The sequence below is a fragment of the Puma concolor genome, chromosome B4 (assembly GCF_028749965.1).
Source record: "Puma concolor isolate L17-30 chromosome B4, mPumCon1.1.hap2, whole genome shotgun sequence".
NCBI lineage: Eukaryota > Metazoa > Chordata > Mammalia > Carnivora > Felidae > Puma > Puma concolor.
Genome location: NC_141673.1, coordinates 88,747,054 through 88,772,911, shown reverse-complemented (window position 1 = coordinate 88,772,911; position 25,858 = coordinate 88,747,054). Strand labels below are relative to the sequence as shown.

Here is a 25,858-nt window from a genome sequence, read left to right as displayed (position 1 = left end):
AATCACCACTCTGAATTCATTGCGTGGATGAATGTATATAAATAAATGTATAGAGCATGGATTGGAGGAGCATTCATTGAATACACTAAAGCATGTGTCTCCAGTGAAGAGAGGAAATGAGATTAGAGATCAGGATGAAAGGGGAAAATAAAATGCATTGATACAGTGCCTGACGGGGGCGATGGCGCTAACAGTCCATGACTGAGGGAGAGGTTGACTCCACTCTGTGCACTTCAGGTTGAACAAAAGAATTGCATGAGGTGATGTTGTAAGAGGACCTGGTTCAGAGTCTGAAAATGGTGGGCACTCAATAGATTTAAAATGAAGGGCAACTGGATCCTATAATCATCAGAACATGGAGACTACAGAGAAGAAATGCCTGCTAGAAAGAGGGTGGAGAACAAAGGGTATCTGACATCCCTCCTACCAATTCTCTCCAAACACTTTTCCCTTTTCCCGATTCCTTTTTCTCCTTCAGCTCCTTCAATTGTCTCTGGAGGCTCCTTATTGGTCACTAAGGATGCTTGTACCACGTTTCTCTCTCTGGGGACCTGTCTCCAGCCACCAACCTCCCAAAAAAGACACAACAGTAGTTATTGACATTTATTGAATCACAGGCCCTTCTGAGGTTGGTCATCTCAAAAAAATGTCCTACACTCTTCTGAAGTCCATCCATGGATCATGAGTAGGAATCCCAGAGGAGGACCATCTGCATGGCAGGGGTGTAGATGGGTAATGCTTTTGATAATTTTTTTCCCTTCAAATGTGTTGTGTAGAGTGGTCCTTGTGCTTTTTCCATATTTACTAAAGATGAGGGACAGGGGTCTACAGATCAAGTATGAAGATACTAGAGGAGCAACCCAGAGAACAAAATATCTGGGAGTAGATAATCATGTTTTATGACTCCAATAAAAGCAGACAGAACAAACAAATGAACAAGCAAACCTATAGAAGAGAAAGCAAACCTATGATTGGGAATCATGAGAAAGACTACCACAAATACAGCTTATAATAAAACAGAGAAACATCGTCTTCAAACACCATGTTCAGAAATGCCCTCTCTCTGTGCAATAATCTATGATTATTTCAATAGTTTATATTCAACCTTTATTTATTTTTGGGACAGAGAGAGACAGAGCATGAACGGGGGAGGGGCAGAGAGAGAGGGAGACACAGAATCGGAGGGAAACAGGCTCCAGGCTCTGAGCCATCAGCCCAGAGCCTGACGCGGGGCTCGACCTCACAGACCGCGAGATCGTGACCTGGCTGAAGTCGGACGCTTAACCGACTGCGCCACCCAGGCGCCCCTCAATAGTTTATATTCAGTTCAGACTCTCTGACTAAGCTGTCAGAGAGTCCCCCTACCCTCAGGACTATCACCTCTTTCCTAACTCAGCTTCTTACATCCTGACATACCCTTCCTGAGATAAGCCCCTCACCTGAGTAAGTACCCTCCCTGCCAGGGATGTCTTCCTCACTCCTTTCTGTCCAGTCTTGATGCTCTAGCTCTTTTCAACACTAATCTACAACTTTATCCCTTGTGTCTAGGAAGCCTTTCTTTTTTTTTTTTTATTTTTATTTTTATTTTTTTTTTCTTTTTATTTTATTTTATTTTATTTTATTTTATTTTATTTTATTTTATTTTTTTATTTATATATGAAATTTATTGTCAAATTGGTTTCCATACAACACCCAGTGCTCATCCCAAAAGGTGCCCTCCTCAATACCCATCACCCACCCTCTCCTCCCTCCCACCCCCCATCAACCCTCAGTTTGCTCTCAGTTCTCAACAGTCTCTTGTGCTTTGGCTCTCTCCCACTCTAACCTCTTTTTTTTTTTTTCCCCTTCCCCTCCCCCATGGGTTCCTGTTAAGTTTCTCAGGATCCACATAAGAGTGAAACCATATGGTATCTGTCTTTCTCTGTATGGCTTATTTCACTTAGCATCACACTCTCCAGTTCCATCCACGTTGCTACAAAAGGCCATATTTCATTTTTTCTCATTGCCACGTAGTATTCCATTGTGTATATAAACCACAATTTCTTTATCCATTCATCAGTTGATGGACATTTAGGCTCTTTCCATAATTTGGCTATTGTTGAGAGTGCTGCTATGAACATTGGGGTACAAGTGCCCCTATGCATCAGTACTCCTGTGTCCCTTGGATAAATTCCTAGCAGTGCTATTGCTGGGTCATAGGGTAGGTCTATTTTTAATTTTCTGAGGAACCTCCAAACTGCTTTCCAGAGTGGCTGCACCAATTTGCATTAGGAAGCCTTTCTTAAGCCATCCTGACTTGATACCCATCTCCAACCTTCTGCCCCTCCCATCAGCACTTACAGCCAATCATGATGCTCAGTTAAAACTAATTTTCCATTTCTACCTGCTGGTGTCCTGAGTGTGACACTTAAATTTCTTTATAGTCTAAAAACTGCCAGAGGGCAGCACCAGGATCCACCTTCAACTCTCACTACCCAGGACAAGGATCTACTCATAATTGTACCAAGCAACTAAAAGAGGAATTTGACAGATAAAATGAATTGATTGATTGATTGACTGATTGATTGACTACTGTATTTTGAGATTCCTAGAAGTAGGATTTTATTTTCCATTGGAAAGAGAGAAAGAGCCAGCCCCAGGTAGAAACAGGAGACCAGATCATGCATCATCTATTCCAACAGTGTATCCTTCGGATATTTCCTAATGAGGGTCTTGGGTCTGTGAATGTCGATTTCACTAGGAAACAGTCTCTCCCAAAGGAGGTGTTATCTCAGAAAAGATTCTTAGAGAAATGCAGAGAGAGGCCAGAAAAAATAAAGCCAGCTTCTTTGAATTCCATAATGCCCCTAGCTCCCCATTTACTCAGTCCTCCCTGTCTTTCTTGGTCTCTGAACTCCTTCCAAATTCCAAAACAAAGTTCCATCCCAGAAAAACTCCCATCAAATCCAATATTCACCCACTAAATTAAGGCCCTCTTGCTTTTCCAGCCAGCCCCACCCACTTTCCTTTGTCCTGGAGGGTCACTGTGCTTATTCCTCTGTCTCTAGAAGGGTACTGCCCTCACTCTGTACCTTTCCTTTTCAAAACATTTTTCCAATGCAGTAAGTTCCACTGGTTCTTTCCCATGGTTGGGTGTTAACACTCCTGCCAATCAGGAAGTTGGCCTTGTGGCTTCTCCCAAATACATACAAAGATAGTTTGGATACCAGCTATTTTGCTACAAGTTTGATGAAGACCTGTGAGGAAGGCTACTGAGACGGTTAAATAATTATTTTCAAGTTCTCAAAGTTTCAGAGAAGTGGACTTTAAATTCAACATCTCCAGAGATTATATCAATCCCTCTGTATCTAAGCACAGCTTCTTTCTGATCCCAAAGTATATAAATTCTCTCATCCTCTTTAAAACACAAACATCCTTCACCTCAAGTTGCTTACATTCCTGCAGTAGGAAGCAAACAATAAATAGATAAGTAATATGAATATATATTGTGTTAGATTTGCAATCAGTGTTGCAGAGAAAAGGGAAGCAAGAAAAGGTTATGATGTGCTCAGAGTGGGTGTTGTGATTATAAAATGGGGATCCAAGTGAGCCTCACCTTCACACTGTTGTGCAACTGTCACCACCATCCATCTCCAGAACTTGTTCATCTTCCTTAGCTGAAACTCTGTACCCACTAAACTCCCCATTCTTCCCTCCCCACAGCCCCTGGCAACCAACATTCTACTTTCTGTCTCTATTAATTTGACTACTACAGGTACCTCCTATGAGTAGAATCATATAATATTGCTCTTTTGTGACCGGGTTATTTCATTTAGCACAATATCTCTATGTTGTAGCTCATGTCAGAATGTCCTTCCTCTTCAGGCTGAATAAGATTCCATTGTGTGTATATCCTACATCTTGTTTATCTATCCATCCACTGGTGGGCATGTGATTTGTGTCACCTTTAACTGTTGAGAATAAGGCTGTTATGAATACGGGTGTACAAATATCTTTTTGAGTCCCTGCTTTCAATTCCTCGGATATATACCCAGAAGTGGGGAATGCTGGATCATATGGTAATTGTATAGGTAATTTTTTGAGAAATCACAGTACTGTTTTCCACAGCAACTGCTCTATTTTACATTCTCACCAGTAATGAACAAGTGTCCCAATTTTTCCACATCTTCCCCAGCACTCGTTATCCTTTGGGCTAGTAGCCATCCTAATGGGTATAAGGTGGTACTAAGTGGCTATTTTTGAGAAATAACAAGGAGGCCTGTGGGGCCAGGACAGAGTTAAGTGAGGGGGAAGCAGTAGGGGATGAGGTCAGAGAGAGAGCAGGAAGTCAGATCCTTCATATAGGGTCTGAGAGTCACTGTGAGGACTTTGGCTGTTACTCTGGGTGTGATGGGAACTGATAGTTTCACATGCTGCCTACTGATTTTCATGTTCTGTGAGCTAAGTATTGGGTTTTAAAACCAAGGAAAAACCTCCTCCAGAGTTGAATACAAGACGTGGAGGGAAGTTTTGTGGAGTTCTCAACAGATCTTTGTTGTTTCTGGTAACACATTGAGGGCTGAACAAGATGTGTTCTTGCCTCTGCTTCCCTCTTAGACACCAAAGCAGACATGCCATATGGCCACCCATGGGGCAGTAACATGATGGATTGCTTTCACTGAAGCTGTTCACTTTCTGGATTATCTCTAGGCAGGACCCCATCACTTAAAAATCAAACAAAATTTATGTTAGTATCATTCACTATTTCAGGTTATTCCCACCATTATTGTGGATCTGGAATCTGGTGAAATTAGGACTTCAAAGACAGGGGTAGCGAGACTCTCAGAAAGGGGAGCAGGAACCATATGCATCAGATACTCACAAGCCTTGCAAAATTAAATAGATGGATCCAGTCCAAAGCCCCAGATGCCTCAGGAAGGACTGTCAAAAACGTCTGAGATGCATTTGTGGAGAGAGAGAAGGACCCAAAGAGAAACCTGAAACCACATTTCAGAGAAGCAAAGAGTACTTCCCATGACCTCACTAGCTCTGGGCCACAAGGATGAAAGCTTCTATATCCCAATGAGAAGTCCAAATAGGTATAGAGCTTCTCAACAACAAATAATCTGGAGAGAGTGGCTGCCAAAGCACCATTTATAAATGTTAGAAAATATAAACTTGTGTGTTGGTAGTGGGGAGATAGATGGTAGAAAAGGAGAGAATTATGGGATTGTCCATGCTGGGAAAGGAGGAGGACTGGAATCAATTTTCACTATGACATTCTTATGATTCAAATGGGGGCAGGGGAAGTAAATAAGTATAGTATAGAGGGAAGTATATTATGGAAATGTAATAACTAATTTCTCTCATCAAGGAAACAGGCTATGTACTCCTAGGTCCTGTGTGCTATGTTTCTTTTCAGCTGACAACCACCTTATTCATCATCCACTCTCAACTCATTATGATCACTACCCGCCCCCCAGGGTAAAGAGACTGCACAGTTTGCCTATGCCACAGTCCCAATCTCATTTCCCTTCTCTGTTGGATCATTACAGATGTACTGGGTTACCTTTAAGCCTTCAAACATGTATAATAAAAATGGGACTCAGATATAGGAGAAGGCTGCTCTTCCTCCTCTCCTCAAGTATAAAAATAATAGATCTAAGTGACAGTGAAAATTTTAGGTCATTCATTTATTTGATCATTCAAAAATAGTTAAACACCCTTTAAATACCTGTCCTAATGTTTGATGGTACCAACACAATATGGAGGAAAAAGATATTTCCCTGCCTACATGGCACTCATTGTTATTAACAATGTTCTTATATAATATTCCTGCCGAATATCAAAATTGTCCATGTCAGGAATGACAGTATGAGGAACTGTTGCAATTTAAAGGAGAATAAAGAGGCATGACAATGAAATGCAATGCAGAACCTGGGACTGCAGCTGGATTAAGGAAAAACATTTTAGTATAAAAAAAATTGAACTTTTAAACTTTGAATATGGATCATATATCATATATACATGCACATGTGCACACATACAAACATTGGAGAAAATAAGCAACTGTGGCAAAATATTAACAACTGGTCAATCTTGGTGAAAGATAATGGGTGTTAATTATACTATTCTTACAACTTTCTGTAGGGTTGAAAATTGTCAAACAAAAATGGGAGGAGAAAAATAAGAATATCACAATAGTAAAGGTTATGGACTCTCTTACCCTAAATGCTCTTCATAAACAAGCTTGCCATCACTTGATTGGAACAAAACCCCATCCAGAATGATCTAGCCCCCAAACAGGAACTTTAGATCAGAGGATTGGGCAGGAAGACAGAATTCCCTTGTCTTTGATTTACAGTCAAAATTGTCACCAAGCAAAAATGCTTGGAAAGAAACCACAACCTTGGCTCATGTTAGCACAGTTATGAACCCTAGAGGTGCTGGGAAACATCTGCAGAGGCTGGAGGCAGAGAACAATGGTATCTGGCAAATAGGGGTACCAGGTAAATGTGTAAGATTTAGGGATACATGGAGAGAGTGGTGAAAGTGAGCCAGAAGTTGTTGAGCTGCAAGTAATGCATAGATGTTATTTCATTTAACCTCCATAACAACCCAATGAAATAAGTATTATTATTCCACTTTATAGACTGAGTGGCTAGACAATTGTCCCAAGCTCATATAACCAGTCCAAAGAAGAGCTGGAATTTGAACTTGGTTCTTTGTTACTTCAAAGACCTTGTTTCTCTACTGCACCACCCTATCTCCACAAAGAGTCAAGACTCTAGGATGTGGCTATTTAAGGAATATTTGAGCTAGTTCTTATCTTTGTGCCTAGGAAACCTGCTGATGTTTTCCCTTTCCTCCCAAATACATACTGATGGGCCAGAGCTAGAAGTACTGGGGTCATTAAACCTCAAAGCTCTATCTGAACAATGTCATGCTAAACTCCAAACCTAATCTAGGGCCAAAGTGTCTCCACACTATCCTTTTAGATGCCAAGAAAGATTCCAAAGCATCCCCATAGCCATTCCAATAGTTCCCAGATATGATTTTACAGCTAAGTGTAATTCTTGCCCGGAGCTTTAGCTCATCCCCTTTTGCTTGGCTTCTAGTAAAATATAGTATAGTAGACCCCTAGATGCCAAATATAAGACACCTTCCTGGGCATTAGTGTTCCCCATTGTGACCCATGTCTGTGATCAGCCCTGAGCTCACAGCATCTATAGCGTTGTTAATATTTATTAATCATCCAGGCGCCTAGGTGGCTCAGTTGGTTAAGCATCCGATTTTGGCTCAGGTCTTGATCTCAAGGTTCGTGGGTTCAAGCCCTGCGTTGGGATCTGTGCTGATAGCTCAGAGTCTGGAGTCTGCTTTGGATTCTGTGTCCTCCCCACCCCCGCCTCTCTGTCCCTCACCCGCTCATTCTCTATCTCTCTCTCTCCTTCTCAAAAATAAGTAAAAAAACATTAGAAAACTGAAAACAAAAATTTATTAATCACCCATGGAAATAAGCACAAAACCAGTGGAAATCAGGTGTCATTACAGACTTCTTTGTCCATTTTTGGCCCTCATCATCATTTTTAAAACTTATTAAGAAATATGGACTTGGCAAAAGAATACAGGTATTATAAACATACTATTAGTATAGGATGATCAACAGAGAAGATAGAGGATTGTCTTTCTGTTGCAGCTTCTAAGGAAGCAAACCCCAAATATGTGCAGAAGAAGAGGATTGACAAAGCAGCCTTTAAGGAGCCTGACTTTATTCAGGGAAATTACATACAAATTTGGAACAAGTCTAAGAAATTGCAACTGAATCATTGGTTACTGATATTTTGGGATCACCAAACTAGCCTTCTGTTCAATTGAGATGACATGAAATCACTTAGACATTTTGCACCTTGTCCATTCTAGACCTCTATTTAGTGTGTTTCTATGCATTGCAAATATAGCATATCAAGGGCAGCATCCTGCCATACTCCCTGGTCCACCATCCTGGTCCATAAAATGGGTAACTCTAAACAATGAGATCCTCTCATCTCTCACTCAGATTCACTCAGTAGACATTCAAGCTGCCCTTGAAGCAGGATAAAGCCTAAATCACATTCTTCACAACCACTACACTGCACCAGATAACTGAAGTGTGAGTACTCTCTACCCTTCTTCTGGAAATTACACTTTTTGTCAACTCTTAAAAAGACACCCCCACACCCCCACACACTCACAGCCAGACCTGTTATTTCCTGCCCTCTATTATATATAAACTTCTAATATTATATTTCCAAGGCTTTCTTTTCACTGTTCTTCTACCACTTTCTTACTATTAACTTTTCTGTGGCTCCTGCATGAATAAGACAAGTCTTTCCATACACAGGACATTAACATCAGCCCTCACACAGATTGCCCTTTCTTGAATAGAACTTGCTCTATATCAACTCTGTCCAACATGACCCTCCTTCTGCTAATTTGTCTGGTCACATCTGCAGATACATAACTGATATTTCCAGTATGCTTCCTTGTCTCCTGCTCTCCCCTCATTAATACCCAGTGGAATAACTCGCTGACCTAGAATTTTGCCTTTGTGGATACCCAGTTAGGGGAGATGGCAGGAGTAGTAGGTTATGAGGTGGAGCTGAGGAGAAGAGCTTCTGCCTGATGATACTCTCAGCTTGTCTTTCCTTCCCCACCTGAAGCCTGAGGTATAAAGAGTTAACTCATCACAACCAAGGAAGTACACCACCATTTACAGCCCAGTTTGGAGATCTCTATCACCACAAGAAAGTGAAAGTACAAAGTAAGTAACCTGAGTTTACTGAGATAAAGTGACATTTATGATTTGCTCCAGTGTTATCCTCTTGATATGTGACAACTGAACGGTGGACAATGAGGTGTGTTGTTACTTACATGCTTTACTTTATTTGGAAAATAAGTCACTTAATGCTTTAGCAGTAAGGAACATGACAGGATACTCAAAATCCAATAACTACATTTAAGGCTAGCTTGCAGAAAGGAGGAATGGTCAATTGACTGAATGAAGATAGACTAGTATTTCACTCGGTTTAGGAGGATAGGACCATGAAATGATCTTATATCTTAAGCTCCCAGAGAAAAGAATTTTCTGTATTTGCTACCATTTTCCTGTGCTGTCTATAAATAACTAGACAGATGGGTTTGGTGTACTTTGGGTTGGGTAAAAATGAGAAATCGGATGGTCCCTCAAGTAGAGACAAAAAAAAAATATTTCTAATTAATAAAGACTGGATTCAATCTATTAAAGATCAGATTTCAACTAAGTATAAATGAATACAAAGGCAAATTACAAATTACAAAACTCAGGCTCCACACTGATTCTTTGTGCAAAAGAACTCAAGCAAAAGCAACATTTTTCTTCCCCCTAAATTATCAACACCACCACCATTACCCCCAAATCATCATACACTCAGTTATACACAGTGCAAGACAATAGATGATAAATAGATAATTCCTCTCTGGGAATTTAACATTTAGGGTATTTCATGAATACATCCCCATCAGCCAATAAAATAAAGATACATAAACTATGAAACAAGAAGGAAATTTCTAAATTAGAAGTGAATAGTCAAGGCAAGGACATGTCAAGATCTCAGATGAATTCATAATTGATGGAAGGTAAGAGTAGTAAAGACATCATTTTCCAGTGTGGTGAGAATAAGGCTTATCTTCTGTGCAGCGTGGGTCAGCCTGATAATGCCACATGCAAGAGTGGGGAATTAGCCTATCTTGGCATTGTGGATAACTGTTTGACAAGAAAACATCAGTTCAAGCTACATCTTCAGCTTGGGGTATGATCCAATAAATAGAGTCTCTTTTAGACAGTCCTTTCATGCCCCCACCAAAAACACAAAATAAACTCTACCACACCTTAAACCAGTAAATCCAGTTTTCCCAACTAGACAGATCCAGTACAATATTTGCTACAGATAATTAGTACTGATCTAGATACTAAAGTATAATAATAATAATAATAATAATAATAATAATAAGTTCTCAGTCTTGGTCTGTGGGGAAAAGGAAAGAGGAGAAAAACCCTTGCAGTAGTAATAAATGTGTAACTTCTTCCCTGGGGAAAGAAAAGTAAAGGTCAGATAGCTTCCTGGAAACATTGGAAACAAAGCTGAAGTAACATAATTCAGCTCATACTAAAGAAAATAAATATCCAAACTTACTTCCCAGGTGTCTTCCGAGAACAACCTCACCAAATGGATCATTTAACAGGCATCCTCCCATATATGGTCTTACATTGTACTGTATTCTGTTTGCATATTATCGGGAAGAAGCCTTTGTCTCCCTTTCTAAAATAAAAACTCCTTAGGTTATCATGTGCTTTCTCAATGAGGCTAGAAACCCTATTCTGCAAGTGAATATTTCTAGATTCAAAGAAGACTTGAACTTGAAGGAATGGCTGTCTCGAAACTGTCTGCTCATTGGACCAAGAGGAAACAACCACCTCCTTCAACTCACTTACCTACCCTACCACCCCCAGCCCTACACCTCTCACCTCCCATCCCAGTCTGGCAGAGGCTGAATTCCAAGTCAGTGAAATGCATCCTGATGCAGACAAACACACACAAACATGCAGACCAACTGTATGTAAACCAAATCCATCCACACAAATTTAGCCCAAAATCGATATACATGTAGACCAAAACATTTTTGCTTTCTCCCATAATACCTATGAGTCCCTGCTACATACAAACACCACACTAGTATCATTGCACCACTATTTGGGTAAACAGTCAGATAGCCAGGGTTTCTTTGGACGCTGTGTAGACTCCATATTTTTCAGTATCATTCTGGGATGGTTATGAACAAGGCATTTTTTCTTAGTCCCTCTGGGAAAACTACAGAGAAGACAAAGTTAACTGCAATGTCTCTCATTCAAGATTTGACACATTTACGGGTGACACATTGATGTCAGCAGTGAAAATCAATTTCTTCTCTACTTCCCCCTATGATTATCTACACACTTTTCTCAATCCCAAATTCTGTCAGAACACCTAATAAAAGTCCTCAGGAGAAAGCAGTAGAAAGAAATCTATGTGCCTGTCCACCTTATTTTCCAGTCCACAACTGTAATGTACGATGGCCTTTGTCTATAATGATCACTGATCCACATTCTTGTTTTCCAAGTCTTGCTAAACAACTTTTCTTTCCCTGCCAAATTCTTCGTTTCTTTTAAGCTAAGAATCTAGCAATACATCCAGTGTCCCATCTGTCAGTGTACTCTCTCTCTCCACATTTACTAGCATTTGTGAGTGGTCAGAACCCATGTCTCCTTCTTCCATGTACCTCCTCCCAATATACACCTTCAGTAATACACTGCACACAAAGTGGCTTAAGAAAGGCCAACTATCTCTCTGGTTATCTTCCCTTCATACCTTTAAGTGTGTCCTTCTGTCCTCCTGTGTACGGACTCAACTGTCTCTTTCTCTCTGTTCTCTCTTGGCAGACTGTGCTTGGTTCCTCTCACAGCCCTAGGTAGCTGCTCCACACCGCCACCATCTCCCTGGAAAGTTAACTGTTGTTGTTGCTGTTGTTGTTGTTGTTGTTTTGTAGGAAAGACATCAGATCCTCTGAGTCAAATGAAAATTTTATCATGCCTCAAAGTCCTGAGTTTTTATCCAAATACTGATCAATATGACTACTCCACCAAGATCTGTCTTCCTCACCTTAGCTCAGGCAGTAGAATCTAAAACAACCAGCTTCTGCTACCAGTTTTTAAGGTATACTCTTTATCCCTCTTCCCTAATTGTTTCTAATCTTCAGTCTGCTTTGGGATTTACGTAATAATAAAAGAGAAAAGGGATGTGGATAAACCAAAATAATGTATTGTAAAAATCATTTTTTATCAATTTGGAATATACTTGGTGAAGGAAATTGGACCTTCCACCTGATTTTGCTTAAACTAAGGTTAAAATGAATGTGCCCTCTTGAAGCACATAACATGTATCGACTGACAATGAAGAGAAGTTGCAAAACAGTGGCTAAAGGGCAAGAGGAAGACAACCTAGAAATAAACATTTGACACATATAATCAACAAAACATGTGTTGCACATGGATAAATGTTGTCTGGGCTTTGGGTGTTGGGGTACAGCCCACAGTGTACTTGGTGGTGGGGAGGTGTGGGGTTGGAGAACAGTTGAAGACTCCAAAGGCCTTCAAATTAAAGAGTTGCAAATATGTTTTGTGATAACAGCAAACTGTCTCTTAGAGACCCAGTGTTTTAAAGACCACTAGGCAGCCACACCCTAGGGGAACTTGGTAATCTTGCCTCCTATAGCCTGACCTGGCCTATAATCAATCCCCACCACAACTTTTTAAAATTAGATACAAGAGGCAGGGAGTTACCTTTGCAGCTGTAAAAATAGATATCTAGCCCCTTCAGCATGGAGGAGGAAGACTTTCAAATCCTTTCTGGTGATGGTGGACCACCTTATCAAACTGGACCTGCTATTCTGCAGAGTCCACACAAAAGTCCTCCCTAAGAAGATATGATATAGAGACTTTCAGAATTTCCATGAGAAAGTGAGGCAGCAGAGCCAGGTGGAAGAATCTTCATTCATTCAAAGAACATGTCTAAGCATACTATGTGCTGGGCCCTGTGGGAAAGACAAAGCTGAATAGAGCAAGCTCTGCTATAGGTCAGAAAGGAAAGGCCAGGAAGGAGGGAAGGGCAAAGAGGTGAGAAGGACTCTGGAGAGAAAACGCCAAAGAATAACCTCCCCTGAGGAATATTTTCCTCAGCAGACCTGAAAATACTTCTGGTCTGGAGGAGAACAGAGTGTAGGCCTCCAAATCACTCTGACCCCAGCAAACCTACCTGCCTTTTCCAAACTCCCAAGGCCTCTGGTCTGCAACTTCCAATCCAAAGTCTAGTTCTGGTGTCATGAAAGACACTCTGATCAAACTCCACAGGGCTAAACAGCCAGCCACACCCCGAGTTCAGCCTTCTTCCTCTCTTGCTCTTAGTTTTCTTGCCAACTGTCTAAACATGAGAAATCACTTACCTATTGGCTGCGTCTGCCTCAGAGGAGGGAGACCTGAGAAGAAAGTGCAATCCAAACCCAAGGAGAGGTAACAGCTTGGCCATTAGAGTCAGGACTTGGAGTGAAGCTTAGCTGGGCTCTCAAGGAGTAGGGGTGAACAGGAGGCGGAGTCACTGAGGAGGTGGGGCCCCCAGGAGGCAAGGGCAAGGGCATAGTAGGAAAGGCTGAAGAAGGTGGACTGAGGGATTAAATGGGATTTTGTTGGAGACTTTTTGGCAGGAAGATGTGAATTTAGAAGTAAACAGGATTTCCTGGGTCCTGGGAATGCAGGAGGTCCTGGTTGTCTGGAAGAAGGTGTGGGGAACTGTGTGGAGCCTAGGCTGTGGTGATTTGGAGGCCAGTTGCAGATCCAGCTAAAGATCCTACTCAGCAGTTCTTTAAACAAGGATAGAAGCACCCACCAGCAGCCTCTTCCATAAACTCCTACCAGTCTTCTCTACCAGCACCATCCATCCCTACCCCTCACCCATATTTCCCATCATTCCAGAAATAAGACTAAAAGGGAACTGGCTTAAGCTTCACCAGGAGGGATTTCCTGAGATAGTCACTTAGCATTCATAGCATATTCTAACCACATATGTGTTGAGCATTGTGCTAGAAGAAGTAAAGAAAAAGATATAATCCCTGCCCAGAGAGCTTTCTGCTCGAGACAATCAAAACACAGACCTTTCAAGACCCTGAAACAGTTACAAAAGGAAAGTGCTACCCCATTCCCAGAATGTTAATCCTCAAAAAGAAGCAGCACTTCTCAATGATGGAGAAGGAGGGGCCTACTTAAAGACTGAGGGCTGAATGCACAAGTGATGGACCCAACAAGACTTCAGACAAAGAAAAAGGGGCACCACTGACTCTACTTAATAGTGCTGAGATTCCATTAAAGCCTAAATTAGGTTCCTTAAAGATTGGGATGGAGGTGGAGGGAGGGGAGAGAAGTGTTGCAGCAGGTTCCTAAAGGGACAGAGTCTATACTAACTAAACTAAGACAGAGCATTAAAATAGGAGCAGAAAGAATTGCTCCAGATGTCAGGAAGAACCTCCAACTAAGGAAAATATAAAAATCACATTGACCCTACCCTAACTCATCTTCAGTAGACATGGAAGAAAGGCACTAATTGACTACCTCACTTATTCCAGGCGCTATGCTTGGTAGTAGATGAGAGGCCCAGCCAGGACTACAGAGCCAACATTTCTAGAGGCAAAGGAAACATGCAGGAATTGGAAGGATGGCTGTCATGACAGATCAGAAGGGGAGGGGCACTTGGGGATTTCATTTGTGTCTGTTCCAAAAATCCTAGGCTGTCTTCCCCTGCTACAAGCTGGGATTTTACCAGATGCGCATCTGCTTGAGGGAAAGAAGGACAGATACAAAGGGAGAGTCTGTTTATCCTTGTATTTGGTCCCAAGATCAATCCCTTCCCCTTTTTCCCGGTGCTATTCACTGCCTGCTTGGTAGAGGTCTCCATTCTCTGCCTCGGTCTCTCTTTTTATAGGTTTAATATGTATATATATGTGGGGGCCCTTTAGTGGAGGGCTGCTTGAAGGCATTGATTGTGACTGATCAATTATTTCTACATTGTTGACCCCACATTAATGGACAGTCATTAGTAAATTATTTTGTTATACTTTACATGGTGCTTATTTTGCTCTCAATGCAGACATTGTCCCAGTCCTTACCCTCTCCTCACTCTTCTCCATGTGATCCCTAACCACTCTGTCCCCAGCACTTTCTCCAGAGCTTGTCAGCCTGGCTTCCTGTCTGCCTCTGTTTCTCTTTCTCCTCGGCCCCCACTACCCTTGCACTGGTTGTGCCACGCTGCATTGACTCTCAGAAATTTCAGCTGTGCTTCAGGTCTGTTTTGACTACAGCATTTTGGGGGAAAGGGTAAGGGAGGAAGTTTTCATATCCATGTAGGGGCCTCTGGGATCCCCAGGTTGGTACTCGATCCCTAGGTTGTTGCTATAGCAGCAACTTCACCCTGTCAGCTTCCTGGGCACACCCACCACCCAGCAGCACCTGAGAGGGGACCAGGCTCAGCAGGGACCAGGTGAGATGGAAGAGGGTCATAAAGCAAATATATGTCCCCCTCCCTGGCCTGGCTCCCTTCTCCTGCTCCACACCTGCCTCCTTCTCTCTGTCTTCCACCCTCCCACCTCCTCCTTGTAGCCCTGTCTTCTTCCTTCCTACTTTGCCTCCTTTACCTTTATCTCTGTCAGGAAGATATGTCTGTTTGTGGGCCTATCATCTGTCTATCTGACTTATTAGACCACATGTTTTGTGGTCTGAGATTCTCCAGGACAGTATCTGCCATCAGCTCTTCCTTCTATCCATCTCCCTCCCGGCTTCCCTCCCTCAGTCTCTGAGGGTCTCTCTTCCCATCACATCTTTATGGGTTTCACCCAGTATGCCTTTTAGTTTCTCCACTCACATCTCCTCCTGTGTCTGCACTGACAGCTAAATACACACCATGCACAGTATAAGGAAAATAACTTACTAGTGACTGTCCATTAATTTGGGTTCAACATTGTAGACACTTTCTGAGAAGTCATGATCAATGCCTTCAAGTAGCTCCTCACTAAAGGGCTCCCACAAATATATACATGCAACCCACAAAAGAAGAAACTGAGGCAGAGATTGAAGACCTTGGGGCCAGTGTACATGCTTGAATCTAGGTTTCAAGGGAACAGTGATAAAGCAACCAGCCTAGTGTGTGAAGACCTAAGACTTAGCATAGCAAGTTGGACCCTACCTTTTCACCCCAGGCTTTCCTGGGGCTCTGCAAAGACTAGCTCCCCCAGCTCCTCTCAGGTCCAGTGGAAAACCTAAGAACATTAACTTAAACAATCTAAAGGGAAATTGTTCTCCCACTCCAGTCCCTGCCAGACACATTTGAAGGTCCCAGAGGCCAGAAATCTGACCAGAGCCCAAGGAGTCTCTAGAAGCAGGGGGAGTGAGGGTAGAGAGGGAACCTTCTAGAAAAGTCCTCCAGAAAAGACATGAAAGAAAAACCCACCAGGTCCATCCCATCCCCCATGGACTCCTAGAAGTTTAATAAAGTTCAGAATGTCCAGGGCTTCCATGAAATTAAATCCAGGAGCTGAGTAATTACATTTCTTCTCCAAGTTCTACCCTTTACCCTCCCCCACCTCCATGGACACATATCGTTTATGAAACACACTGAACCAGATCCTGGACTTTGGAAACTTCCTCTACTAGAGAAATGGGCTTAATTTCAGGAAAATAAATTAAGAATACACTTTTGAAAGGATTCCCTTAGAGTTAGGATTGGTAAATGGTAGAATGGGAGAAACACCCACACATATACACATCTACACACACAACCCAAACAGGAAAAAGAGAGCCATCTCTTGATAGCTTCTTTCCTTGTGTAATGGACCTCCAGATGATGTGTCCCAATCAGGGAACAAAATGTAGTTTCTTTCCAAATAGTAGGAAACTAATTCCCCTCTAAGCCTAGCTCCAGGAGGGAGATGATTGTTTCCCTCCCCAGTCATGACAAACATTATGAAGAAAGATTACACAACCTGTAGTAAGAGCCCACATGCAGATGCCTAGTTTGTTGTCTGATCCCCCAAGGCCTCCCTCTCCTGTTTGATCTCAACCTTCCAGCACCTCTCAGTGTCCATTCTTTGGACTTACCCTGTCAACCCACCCAGGGAGAAGGAAAGCATCCTAAGGGAGGAGAGAAGACAGGGCCCTGTTCTCTGGGAACAGAGACACACAAGACACGAAACCCTGGGGGGAAATACCATATAAGTTAATAGAGTGTAGCGAGATCCTTTTAGTACTCAGGGACCTATGGAAAGGAGGATGGAAATAGAGACTGAGACTACAAAGCAAGATCAAAGTGAAAGAAATGTCAGATTTAGAGGCAGAGGGATATAAAAGGCTTGGTAGGCAAGAGGCTGATATACTCAGCAGGCTTGAAGAGAGTAAGCTGAGAAGATATCAAAGATGAGAATGAGGATGGTTTAAAATGGCTAGTACATTTAGATTCATAAATCTTTACAACTATACACAGGTCTTTTGCATAAATCTCATGTTATCCTCAATAATAGGCTACAGAAGCGGTATTAGTGCTGCTATTTTACAGATAATGAAACTAAGGCACAGAGAGGTTAAGTAACTTGCATCAAGTCACAGAGCTGTTAAGGGCAGAGCAAAGAATCAAATGACTGCACTGTGGTGAGCCCTCCTGGAGGTTCTTCCCTGGGAAGCAGTCAAGCTTAGGGCCTTGTGTGCGAGGGAGGAGTGACCCCCAGTGGGCAAAAGACCTGCCTCCTGGGGTTCTTCTCAAGCATGTTCTGCCCAGGAGAGCTTGGCCAAATTTAGGACTCATCTGGGAAGTGGGGAAATCATACCTTACCATTGCAGATTAAAGGCTAAACCAGATTATTGATTGAAGATCTCTGAGCTTTAAAACATAATTCAGGGGCGCCTGGGTGGCGCAGTCGGTTAAGCGTCCGACTTCAGCCAGGTCACGATCTCGCGGTCCGTGAGTTCGAGCCCCGCGTCAGGCTCTGGGCTGATGGCTCAGAGCCTGGAGCCTGTTTCTGATTCTGTGTCTCCCTCTCTCTCTGCCCCTCCCCCGTTCATGCTCTGTCTCTCTCTGTCCCAAAAATAAATAAATGTTGAAAAAAAAAATTTAAAACATAATTCAATCCATGGAGGGTGTGGGTAAAGGGGATAGTCAGGATAAAGTTCTCAAAGCCTCCAGTCTTCCCATTACTCCTACCTAACCCCATCCCTGTATTCCTCTCCCTCTTTCTGTCTCTTAACCTCCAGGGGCCTCTTCCCCACCTGTCTAGGCCCTGGCCACTGTTTCCCCCCAGCCATGGCTCACTAGCCTATGCAGTCCAGGCTCAGTCATCCTCACAGCATGTGAGGACACATCACAGCCAGAGATATTAGCCTAGCTTCCCAGCATCTTGTCTACCCAGCCCAGGGTCACCATGGAGCTACAACAATGGTATATTTTTACATTGCTGCCCCACATCCCCACCACCTCTGCACTCCTGTCACATCCCATCCCTGGAGGGGTGGCCCTCTAGGTCATCTCAGCCCAAGCACTCTGACTGTTTCCTCCATCTCTCTGCCTCACTAACACACATTCCCTAACACACACACACACACACACACACACACACACACACACACACACACCTGGACATTCCCTCCTCATCTGTATCTAAGGTTCAGATTCCCTACCTCAAGATCATGCCCTTCCTGAGAGCTCTGACTTATCTGATCCTCTCCTCTCCATTTTCCTGCTCCTTGCTAACTAGATGAGTATCATTCTCCTTGTCTCCTAGGAAATTTTCTAGAATTCTGTGTTTTCCTCCATCTTCCCTCTTAGGTCATTGACAGTCATCCATCATCTAAGTCACAGGGCCTGGTCCAGTTGCCCTTGACCCACTCAGTTTACAAACATTTGGTGAGGGAGCACCCAGAGCTCTGTGCCTTTCTGTCTTGGTTCTCAGCCTCATCCTCCCAGGTGCAGGAGCTCCTGCAGGACAGGGATCCTGCTCCTCCCTCTGGGTCTCCCCTCAGTGCCCAACACACATATAGAGGGTAGAGAGTGTGACTCACTGATTCTTCTCCCTAGAAGAAAGGAGGGAACTGAGGAAGAAACCCAAGCAGGGTCATCATCTGAGCCTACACTGCCCTGTGAGGTTTAGTGTCAGGGAAGCAGGCAACTGGAGGGAATCCATCTCTAGTGGGGCAGTGCTTTCCTTTAGAGATCCCAGGGCATGTGTGCGTGTGTGTGTGTGTGTGTGTGTGTGTGTGTGTGTGTGTGTGTGTTTGTGTGTGTCTGTGTGTACCTGACGTGCAGGGAGGGGAGAGGAAGAGGCAAGCCTGAAGTTCCAGGAGTCCAGACCCTGTCTGGAGGTGACACTATTTCAGGAGCTGGATTCCCAGATCCTCTGCAGCCCCAGCACACACAGCCCCATGACCACAAGGACAGAAGGTGGTCAACAGTGCCACCACAGGATGAATAGAGGCTGGACTTTGGGCAGCCTCCATCCTCCCTGGGTTGGAATTTGCTCCTTCCAGTGCACAATTCACATGGTTTTCTGTATTCTATGGTTCAGTCCAGTCCCTACCCTCCCTTCTTGTCCACACTCACGGGCATTTCCTGTGTTCAGAGCTTAGGGCACTTGTTAGGCTAAACCATATTAAATTCCTGATACTTGGTTTTGGCTCATAGAGTCTCTTACTTAGTTCCTTCTCTTCTAAACATTTTCTGACTCCAGGCTAAGGAAACAGGGGAGCATACTGAGGAAGGAAAATAATAAGAGCTAATATGCATTGATTGCATACTATGTACTGAGTATGTTACATCCTTACCACAGCACTAGTTCTCACTACAGTCCCAGGGATTAGTTTCTGCAGCCCCTGCAGTTATTTCCCACATTTTACAGGTGAGTGAGTCCAGGTGAAGAGGCTACATGGGGAGGAACAGGGCTGGGATTCCAGCTCAGCCTAGGACCTCCTGCTTCACCACTGCCTCCCACAACCAGGGGAGTCCTGGCAGAGACTGGGAGCCAGAAGGCAATGCCTGAAGCTACACAAAAGGAAGGGGGAGGTGGAAACAGGCCAAAATGGAACTCTGGAGGGGCCAGAAGAGCCCCCATGGAAAGGGTGGTGGCAAAAACCAGAGACCATACCTGAAATCAAGAGGGAAAAGGGCTAGTTCAAGAAAGAACACACACAGGCAGAAACACAGGGAGTGTTGGGATGTATACTGGGAGGTGGTGGCAACAGGCAGGGTGCAGGAGGGTGGAAGGAGGACATGCAAGGGAAGGCCAATGTGGGTGTAGACAGAGCAGAAGGGCAAGATAAACTGCGCACAGTGTGCTCCTGGGATGCTGTGATAGCAGAAGCATGGGGGAGAGAGATAATGTCCAAGGGAAAGTTGGAAAGTAGGAGGGAGTAGAAGAGTTGTGGGACTATTGCAAATAGAGGAACCCAGAGTAGATGCAGAGCACATAGAGGTGAGTCTGAGTTAGCAGCACCCAGGGTGAGAAGGGGGGACCGGTGGTGATTGCAGGACTGGGGAAGAAGTGAATGAGGGAGCACACCCATAATCACACACACACACACACACACACACACACACACACCCCACACACACCTTTCCATGGCAAAGGAAGCAATTGTCTGATGACTGGCTCTGAGGTCCAAGTAAGTGAACTCAGCCTCATAGCTTCAAACCCTGGCAGGAATTTAAAGTTCATGGAAGGCAGGGCCACAGGGCTCAGAGGAGGGGTAGGGAGAGGGAGGTTATGAGACAATGTCTGTTGTGTCCTGTGGTTGATAGGCCTTGGGTGCCTGAGAGTGTACTTGCAGATGAGTGTATATGTCTGAGGAGCAGCCTGGGACTGCAGGACTGTGTGTCTGTCTGTTGGCCCTATAATTCTTCATGCAGGTTTCTTCCCCGAAAGAAGAGTCTGTTCATGGTTTACAATGTTTCTGGTCTCCCTATGCGTAGCACATTGCCATTTTGCTCTTTGCATCCTTGTCATGACCGTAGCCAGGGCAGATGGAGCCAGTGGAGGAGAGAGACAGAAGGTGATGTTTGGGTAGTCAGGGCTCCCTGCCAGCCTCACTTTTTACACAGGCACGTGCACACATACACATACACAACACACACCCTTGCACATATGCTGCTCTCCACCACATGCAGCCAAATAAAATACACAAAATTAACTTAGGTAGCATTCACACATGATCATATGGAGACACAGTGAATAAAGGTGCTCAGACATACCAACAGGTAATCACCCACGCAGATGGAAAGACAAGAGCCTGGGGCACACAGCTACCTGGATGTACATTCCCCCTCCCCTCCACAACACACACAGAAGACATGCAAACTTGGGTACACACTGCTCCAGACAATTGTGTGCATACACTTCACTGCTTAACACATATCAGGGATTCCTCCAGTGGGTCCCAACATCTCCCAGCAAATTCAGAACACCCAGCCTGGCCGTAAGATCTACACTTCTCTATACCCCTTCATGCTGGTTCCCCAATCCAAGTACTTGTTCCAGATCAGCAAAGCTGTCTCCTTTCTGGCTTATGGTTTGCTCATCCTGCTTCAGAAGCAACACAGAGAGAAGTTCTCTTCCTCTTTTCCTCCTCCATCCCATGCCCTATTGGGTTTCTCCTTCTATACCCTGCTCTTGACCCCCGCCTCCAGGCAGCCTTCCCTGATAAACTAGCTGGCCCTGATTCTGAATGTGCCTTTGTCCTTTGCACTTGTTGGTCTGTGCTGGGTGAGTGTCACCAGGTAACTTTGCATATTTGTTGGCAGGGAGGGGACTGTAATCTCCCTAAGGGCAGTACTATTTGACTAAGAATTTCAGGCAAATACAGGCCTCACCCTCCAGTACCATGCTGGGAGTGCTCCTGAGAGCACCACTACCTGGTTTTCACAGACAGACCAAAAATTAATATGGGCTCCAGGAGCCACCAGGAATGTCTCCCTCTGCCACATGCTGCAAGTATCTCCTTCTCAATGACCTTGCGTCTGACAGATGCATCTGTTTACCCTCTTCTCTCTCCCATCCCCTCCAGTGCTGCCCTGAGTCCTGAGGTGAGCTGATGTGGAAAGTGCAGAGGTGATAAAGCGAGCGGCCCTTTGTGTGGAGATGGAAGGCTGGAATGATGCAGAGCAGGCTCAGACTGCAGCACTCTGCTCCTCACAGAACATTCTCCAAGATTCCAGATTTGGGTTGTCTCCATGCCTACTGTGCTGGTCAGTCAGGGCCTGGGGCTTCCCTGTCCACTCCCCAGTCAGTCCACAGGACCCACTGGAAGTTCTGGGAGGGCACTCAAAGTCCCCCTAGGCCAGGTATCTGTTTGTCTGGAGTATTCTGTGAGAAGAAGAGTGAGGAGAGGTGGGAGACCCCCTGGAGGTGCTTTGCAGGAGGGGCCTGGGGTGTGCAGAACAGAAAGACTGGGAGCTTTTCCTCTGCATGGTGGACCAGAACTGCCAGCAGCTCCTTGTACCTGTCAGACAGGCACATGCGGGCAATGAGTCAGAAAGAAGATAGGGCTGGTCTTCAAAAATGGGAAGAGTAACAAAGTGTGTGTCCCTTTTTCATCCCCTCATGGCACCTGTAACCCTGCTTGTACATAGGAAGCTGTTAAAGTTAAAATAAAGATTTTATTTCACCAGGTCTTCCACAATAAGCACCTAAAATACCTAAAACAGGGGAACTCAATCTCTTTCATTATTCCTTCTGACCTCCACTCTCACTCACTCACCTCCAGCAATTCAGTATCTGCCCCCAGGACAGTTTCCCCTTACCAAGCTTTCCAAGCACCCAGTGATCATGGGACCCTAGGTTAAATCCCAGTTATTCCAACTCTTCCTCCTCCATCACTAACATGATGCCCCTCTCTCCTCCTCTCCCCCTTGCCCATCCAATGGTACTTGGCCCCCTGGGTGTCTCTCCAAAGACAGATAGTCACTAATGAGCACTGAGCACTAGAAGGGGAGGGTCAAGGGCAGCTTGGTGGGTGGGAGGGGATTCAGAGCTAGCAGATAAGGAATCCCATCAGCAATTGTCAAACATGCCATCTCCCTCCAGCATCCCTGCCTCTTGTCTCCTGGCTCAAATTTACTGATGTCTAGACTCATAGTGCCTGGTCAGGTCCAGAGCCATTTCTCCAGGACTATAACTATTCCTACAGTATTTCTTTGAAAACTCCTGTTGACTCTGTGAAGCTGAGGTTGTACATGGAACCCAAGGAGCAAGAGAAATTGCTATCTTCACTCTGTATCCTGATCTCAGCCCCTTCTCTCCATCACACCTGCCTAAAAGCAGAGCTTGAAACTTGAGAGGGCAAAGAGGGTTAAATCTCAGGAAGACAGTCCCAGCCTTAAGGAGGTCCTGAGTGCTTCCAAAAACAAGAGGAGGTGGCTGAGAATGATGGTCTTGGACAAATAAATATCACCTCTGTTACACAATTTCCACCAGGGTGTGAGGGACTCTTTCCTAAGAACTTGAGGGAACCTTTCCAGGAGTGACCTGTGAAGAGCTCAGAAGCCAAAAGAGAGTGGCAGAGAACAGCTCTCCCTGCAGAGCCAGCTCTGGGTCCTGGGTGCTGTCATAGGGCTGGGCTGCCCAGGCTGGGGGAATCTTTGACTCCCACAAGAACCTGCGAATTTCTGAATTCAGGAAACCTCTCCTGAAGCCCTTTCCACTGACATATCTTATTGCCTTTGGGCCCTGAAATGCCTTCACTCACTCTAGCCCCCTTCCCTTTTCTGGTCTCAAACACAGAATGACTTTTCCTTTATGACTGTATAGCTGATGACATCCCAGTTGAAAGAGATGATGCTTTGCAGGGTCACAGCTGATAACTAGACCCTGAACTGGAACCCAAGTTTTCTTGATTCCCAATACAGGGGTCTTCTCATTTGTGCTGACTGCTGCTCCTAACAGGAAAAACATACTTTGTAGTCCCCAGTGGGAAGCCTGCTCACAACCCTTGGTGTATAAAACTGATGTCAAAGCTGTACCCTTCCCCCATGTGATATGTTTACATACATGACTAGTGCACACAGGACTGTTAACCATGGAGCACAGACACGTACACCACAAACACCGTGCTGTGCACACCCTCACCCTCAGCACACATACCCCTCTGCCCCTCAGAGTCCCACAGTCCCTGCCATTTTCTTCCTACTTCTTGAACTGCAACAGGAACTTCTGTTCACAATTTGCTCTTTTCCCTGTGTTTCCAGAGGTTCCTCAAAGCTACACACAGGGAAGCACTTTCCCCATTCTAATCTTAGTCCTTCCTTCCACAGCCTGTGTTTCCCATTTACCCTGGCACAGCTTGGAGTGACAGGGGAAAACAGAGGGAAAATTGGTGGTCTCTGAGCTCCCTTCTGTGAATCTGTCTCTTTGATCATGGCCTTCCTGCCCAGGAAAGGTCTGACCCATCTGTGATCCACCAGCTTTAGCCCCACATCCTCTCAGTGTCCCTACGTTCTGACCCACTTCCCTATCTAGAAGAAACTACTTCCATGCTTGGGGATGAGGGTGTTAGGTTTCAACTGCATAAATTCTGGTTGAGCTTATAGCCCACAAAGTGCAATAAGCAGATTTGACTTAGACTCAGTAAGAAATTCCTAGCACAAGGGGTTGTAAGACTCAGCTTGTGTGAAATAGAGCAAGAATGAATATATGGCCTTCCCAGAGGACTCCAACAGACAAGAACTTGGTTTGGCCCTGTTTTGGTAATACTGACTAGAAATATAAGTCTTCACTGTGATTCTCATCATCCCAGCCTCAGGAAGTGGCACACAGAGACTTCTGGGGACTCTAAGGCCCTCAGGCAGAATGGGTGGAGCTTAGAGTTAGGAAGTGCAGCCTGGTTACATCATTCCCAAATCCTGGAGGTGGAGTTGGGGGGAGAGAGTAGGCCTGAACCCTCCACTATCTGGCACCTTCCCATCCTGGCCTCACCTCTTTATGGCCCTCCCGGTCAGAGCAGGGCCTCTGAGCTCTCCCAGTGCAAACCCTGTGTGAAGGCTTCAGGACACAGTCTCCAACCAGACTCAGAGCTACCCAAGCCCCTACTCCCGAAGCACAGACAGCCTTTCTCTTCTGACCTCCCACCTCCTCTACCCCATACCACAGCCTTAAACCTGCTGGAAATTTGCACAAACCACATCAAAGACATCTTCAGCTATGATTATTCAGGTTCCCCTGGGAGAGTACACACACATATATACATGCCCACATGCAGATGCACACACACAAATGCTCACACTCATGCATATACACAGACACATACCCTTAAAATACACACATACATACCCATACATCACAAACATTCTCATATGTATGTAACACAAAGACAATCACAAACTCATACATTTACATAGGCATGCACACACAAATGTATACACTGTTATACACTCATCACACTGCACACATACAAACCATTCTATTCCTTCTTCTAAGAATCCAGAGCCCAGCCCTCTAGATTCTAGAGATATAGAATGTCTAGGAAAAGCTTGGGGACCCAGGGGAAACCTGTTTCCAGTTTCCTGGGCCACACTGGAACTCCTTTGCTATATTCCCATTCCTGCCACAGAGTTTCTAGGACTCTGGCCCATACCATGAATGGTGAACCTGCACAGATAATTCATTCCTTCATATAAGAAACATTTTAGAACACCTGCCTGCTACCTCCCACCTCATCTCCCACTCCCAGACAGGTCTGAACCTTAGGCAGACACATAAAAGAGTAAGACTCTCTGCCCAGTGCTGTGGTGGAAAGAAAAAGAGCTCAGGACCCAAGGACCTGAGTTCAAATCCTGCCTTTGCCTCTTAATATGATGTGTTATCTTGGGCACTTGACATAGCCTCTCTGAACCTCAGTTTCATCACCTGTAATGTGGGATTAATAAAATTTACCTAATAATTCTGTGAGGATTAAAAGACAGTTAAACCTTCCATTAGCAATATGTCCACCTGTCGAAAGCAACCCCATTTCATTCCCCAGTCCCCATGGTGAGCATCTCCCCAATACCTTTGCAGTCCTGCTATCCCTGACACAGAAACCTAGTCTCCTTCACCTCAGACCTTCAGTTGAATACGCTTAGGGAAACGTGATCTCTGACTTGGCAGGCTGCCCCAACCCTGCCTTTCCTGCCTCTTCTGGTCCATCATGCCTCTCGCCCATTTGCAGGTTGATTCTTCCATATTAACCTTTAATACTGCTGACCACGGACCACAT

At 44.5% G+C, this 25,858-nt stretch overlaps 1 protein-coding gene across 1 annotated transcript in view; it reads right to left on the bottom strand.

The window, feature by feature from the left end:
• LOC112867626 (uncharacterized) overlaps positions 1–13,135 on the bottom strand; it is a 173,095-nt gene extending 159,960 nt beyond the window's left edge. The window contains exon 1 of the transcript XR_015253757.1: positions 13,033–13,135. The gene's annotated coding sequence lies outside the window, so the exon portion shown is untranslated. The remainder of the gene's footprint in view (positions 1–13,032) is intronic.
• Positions 13,136–25,858: the final 12,723 nt, after the last annotated feature.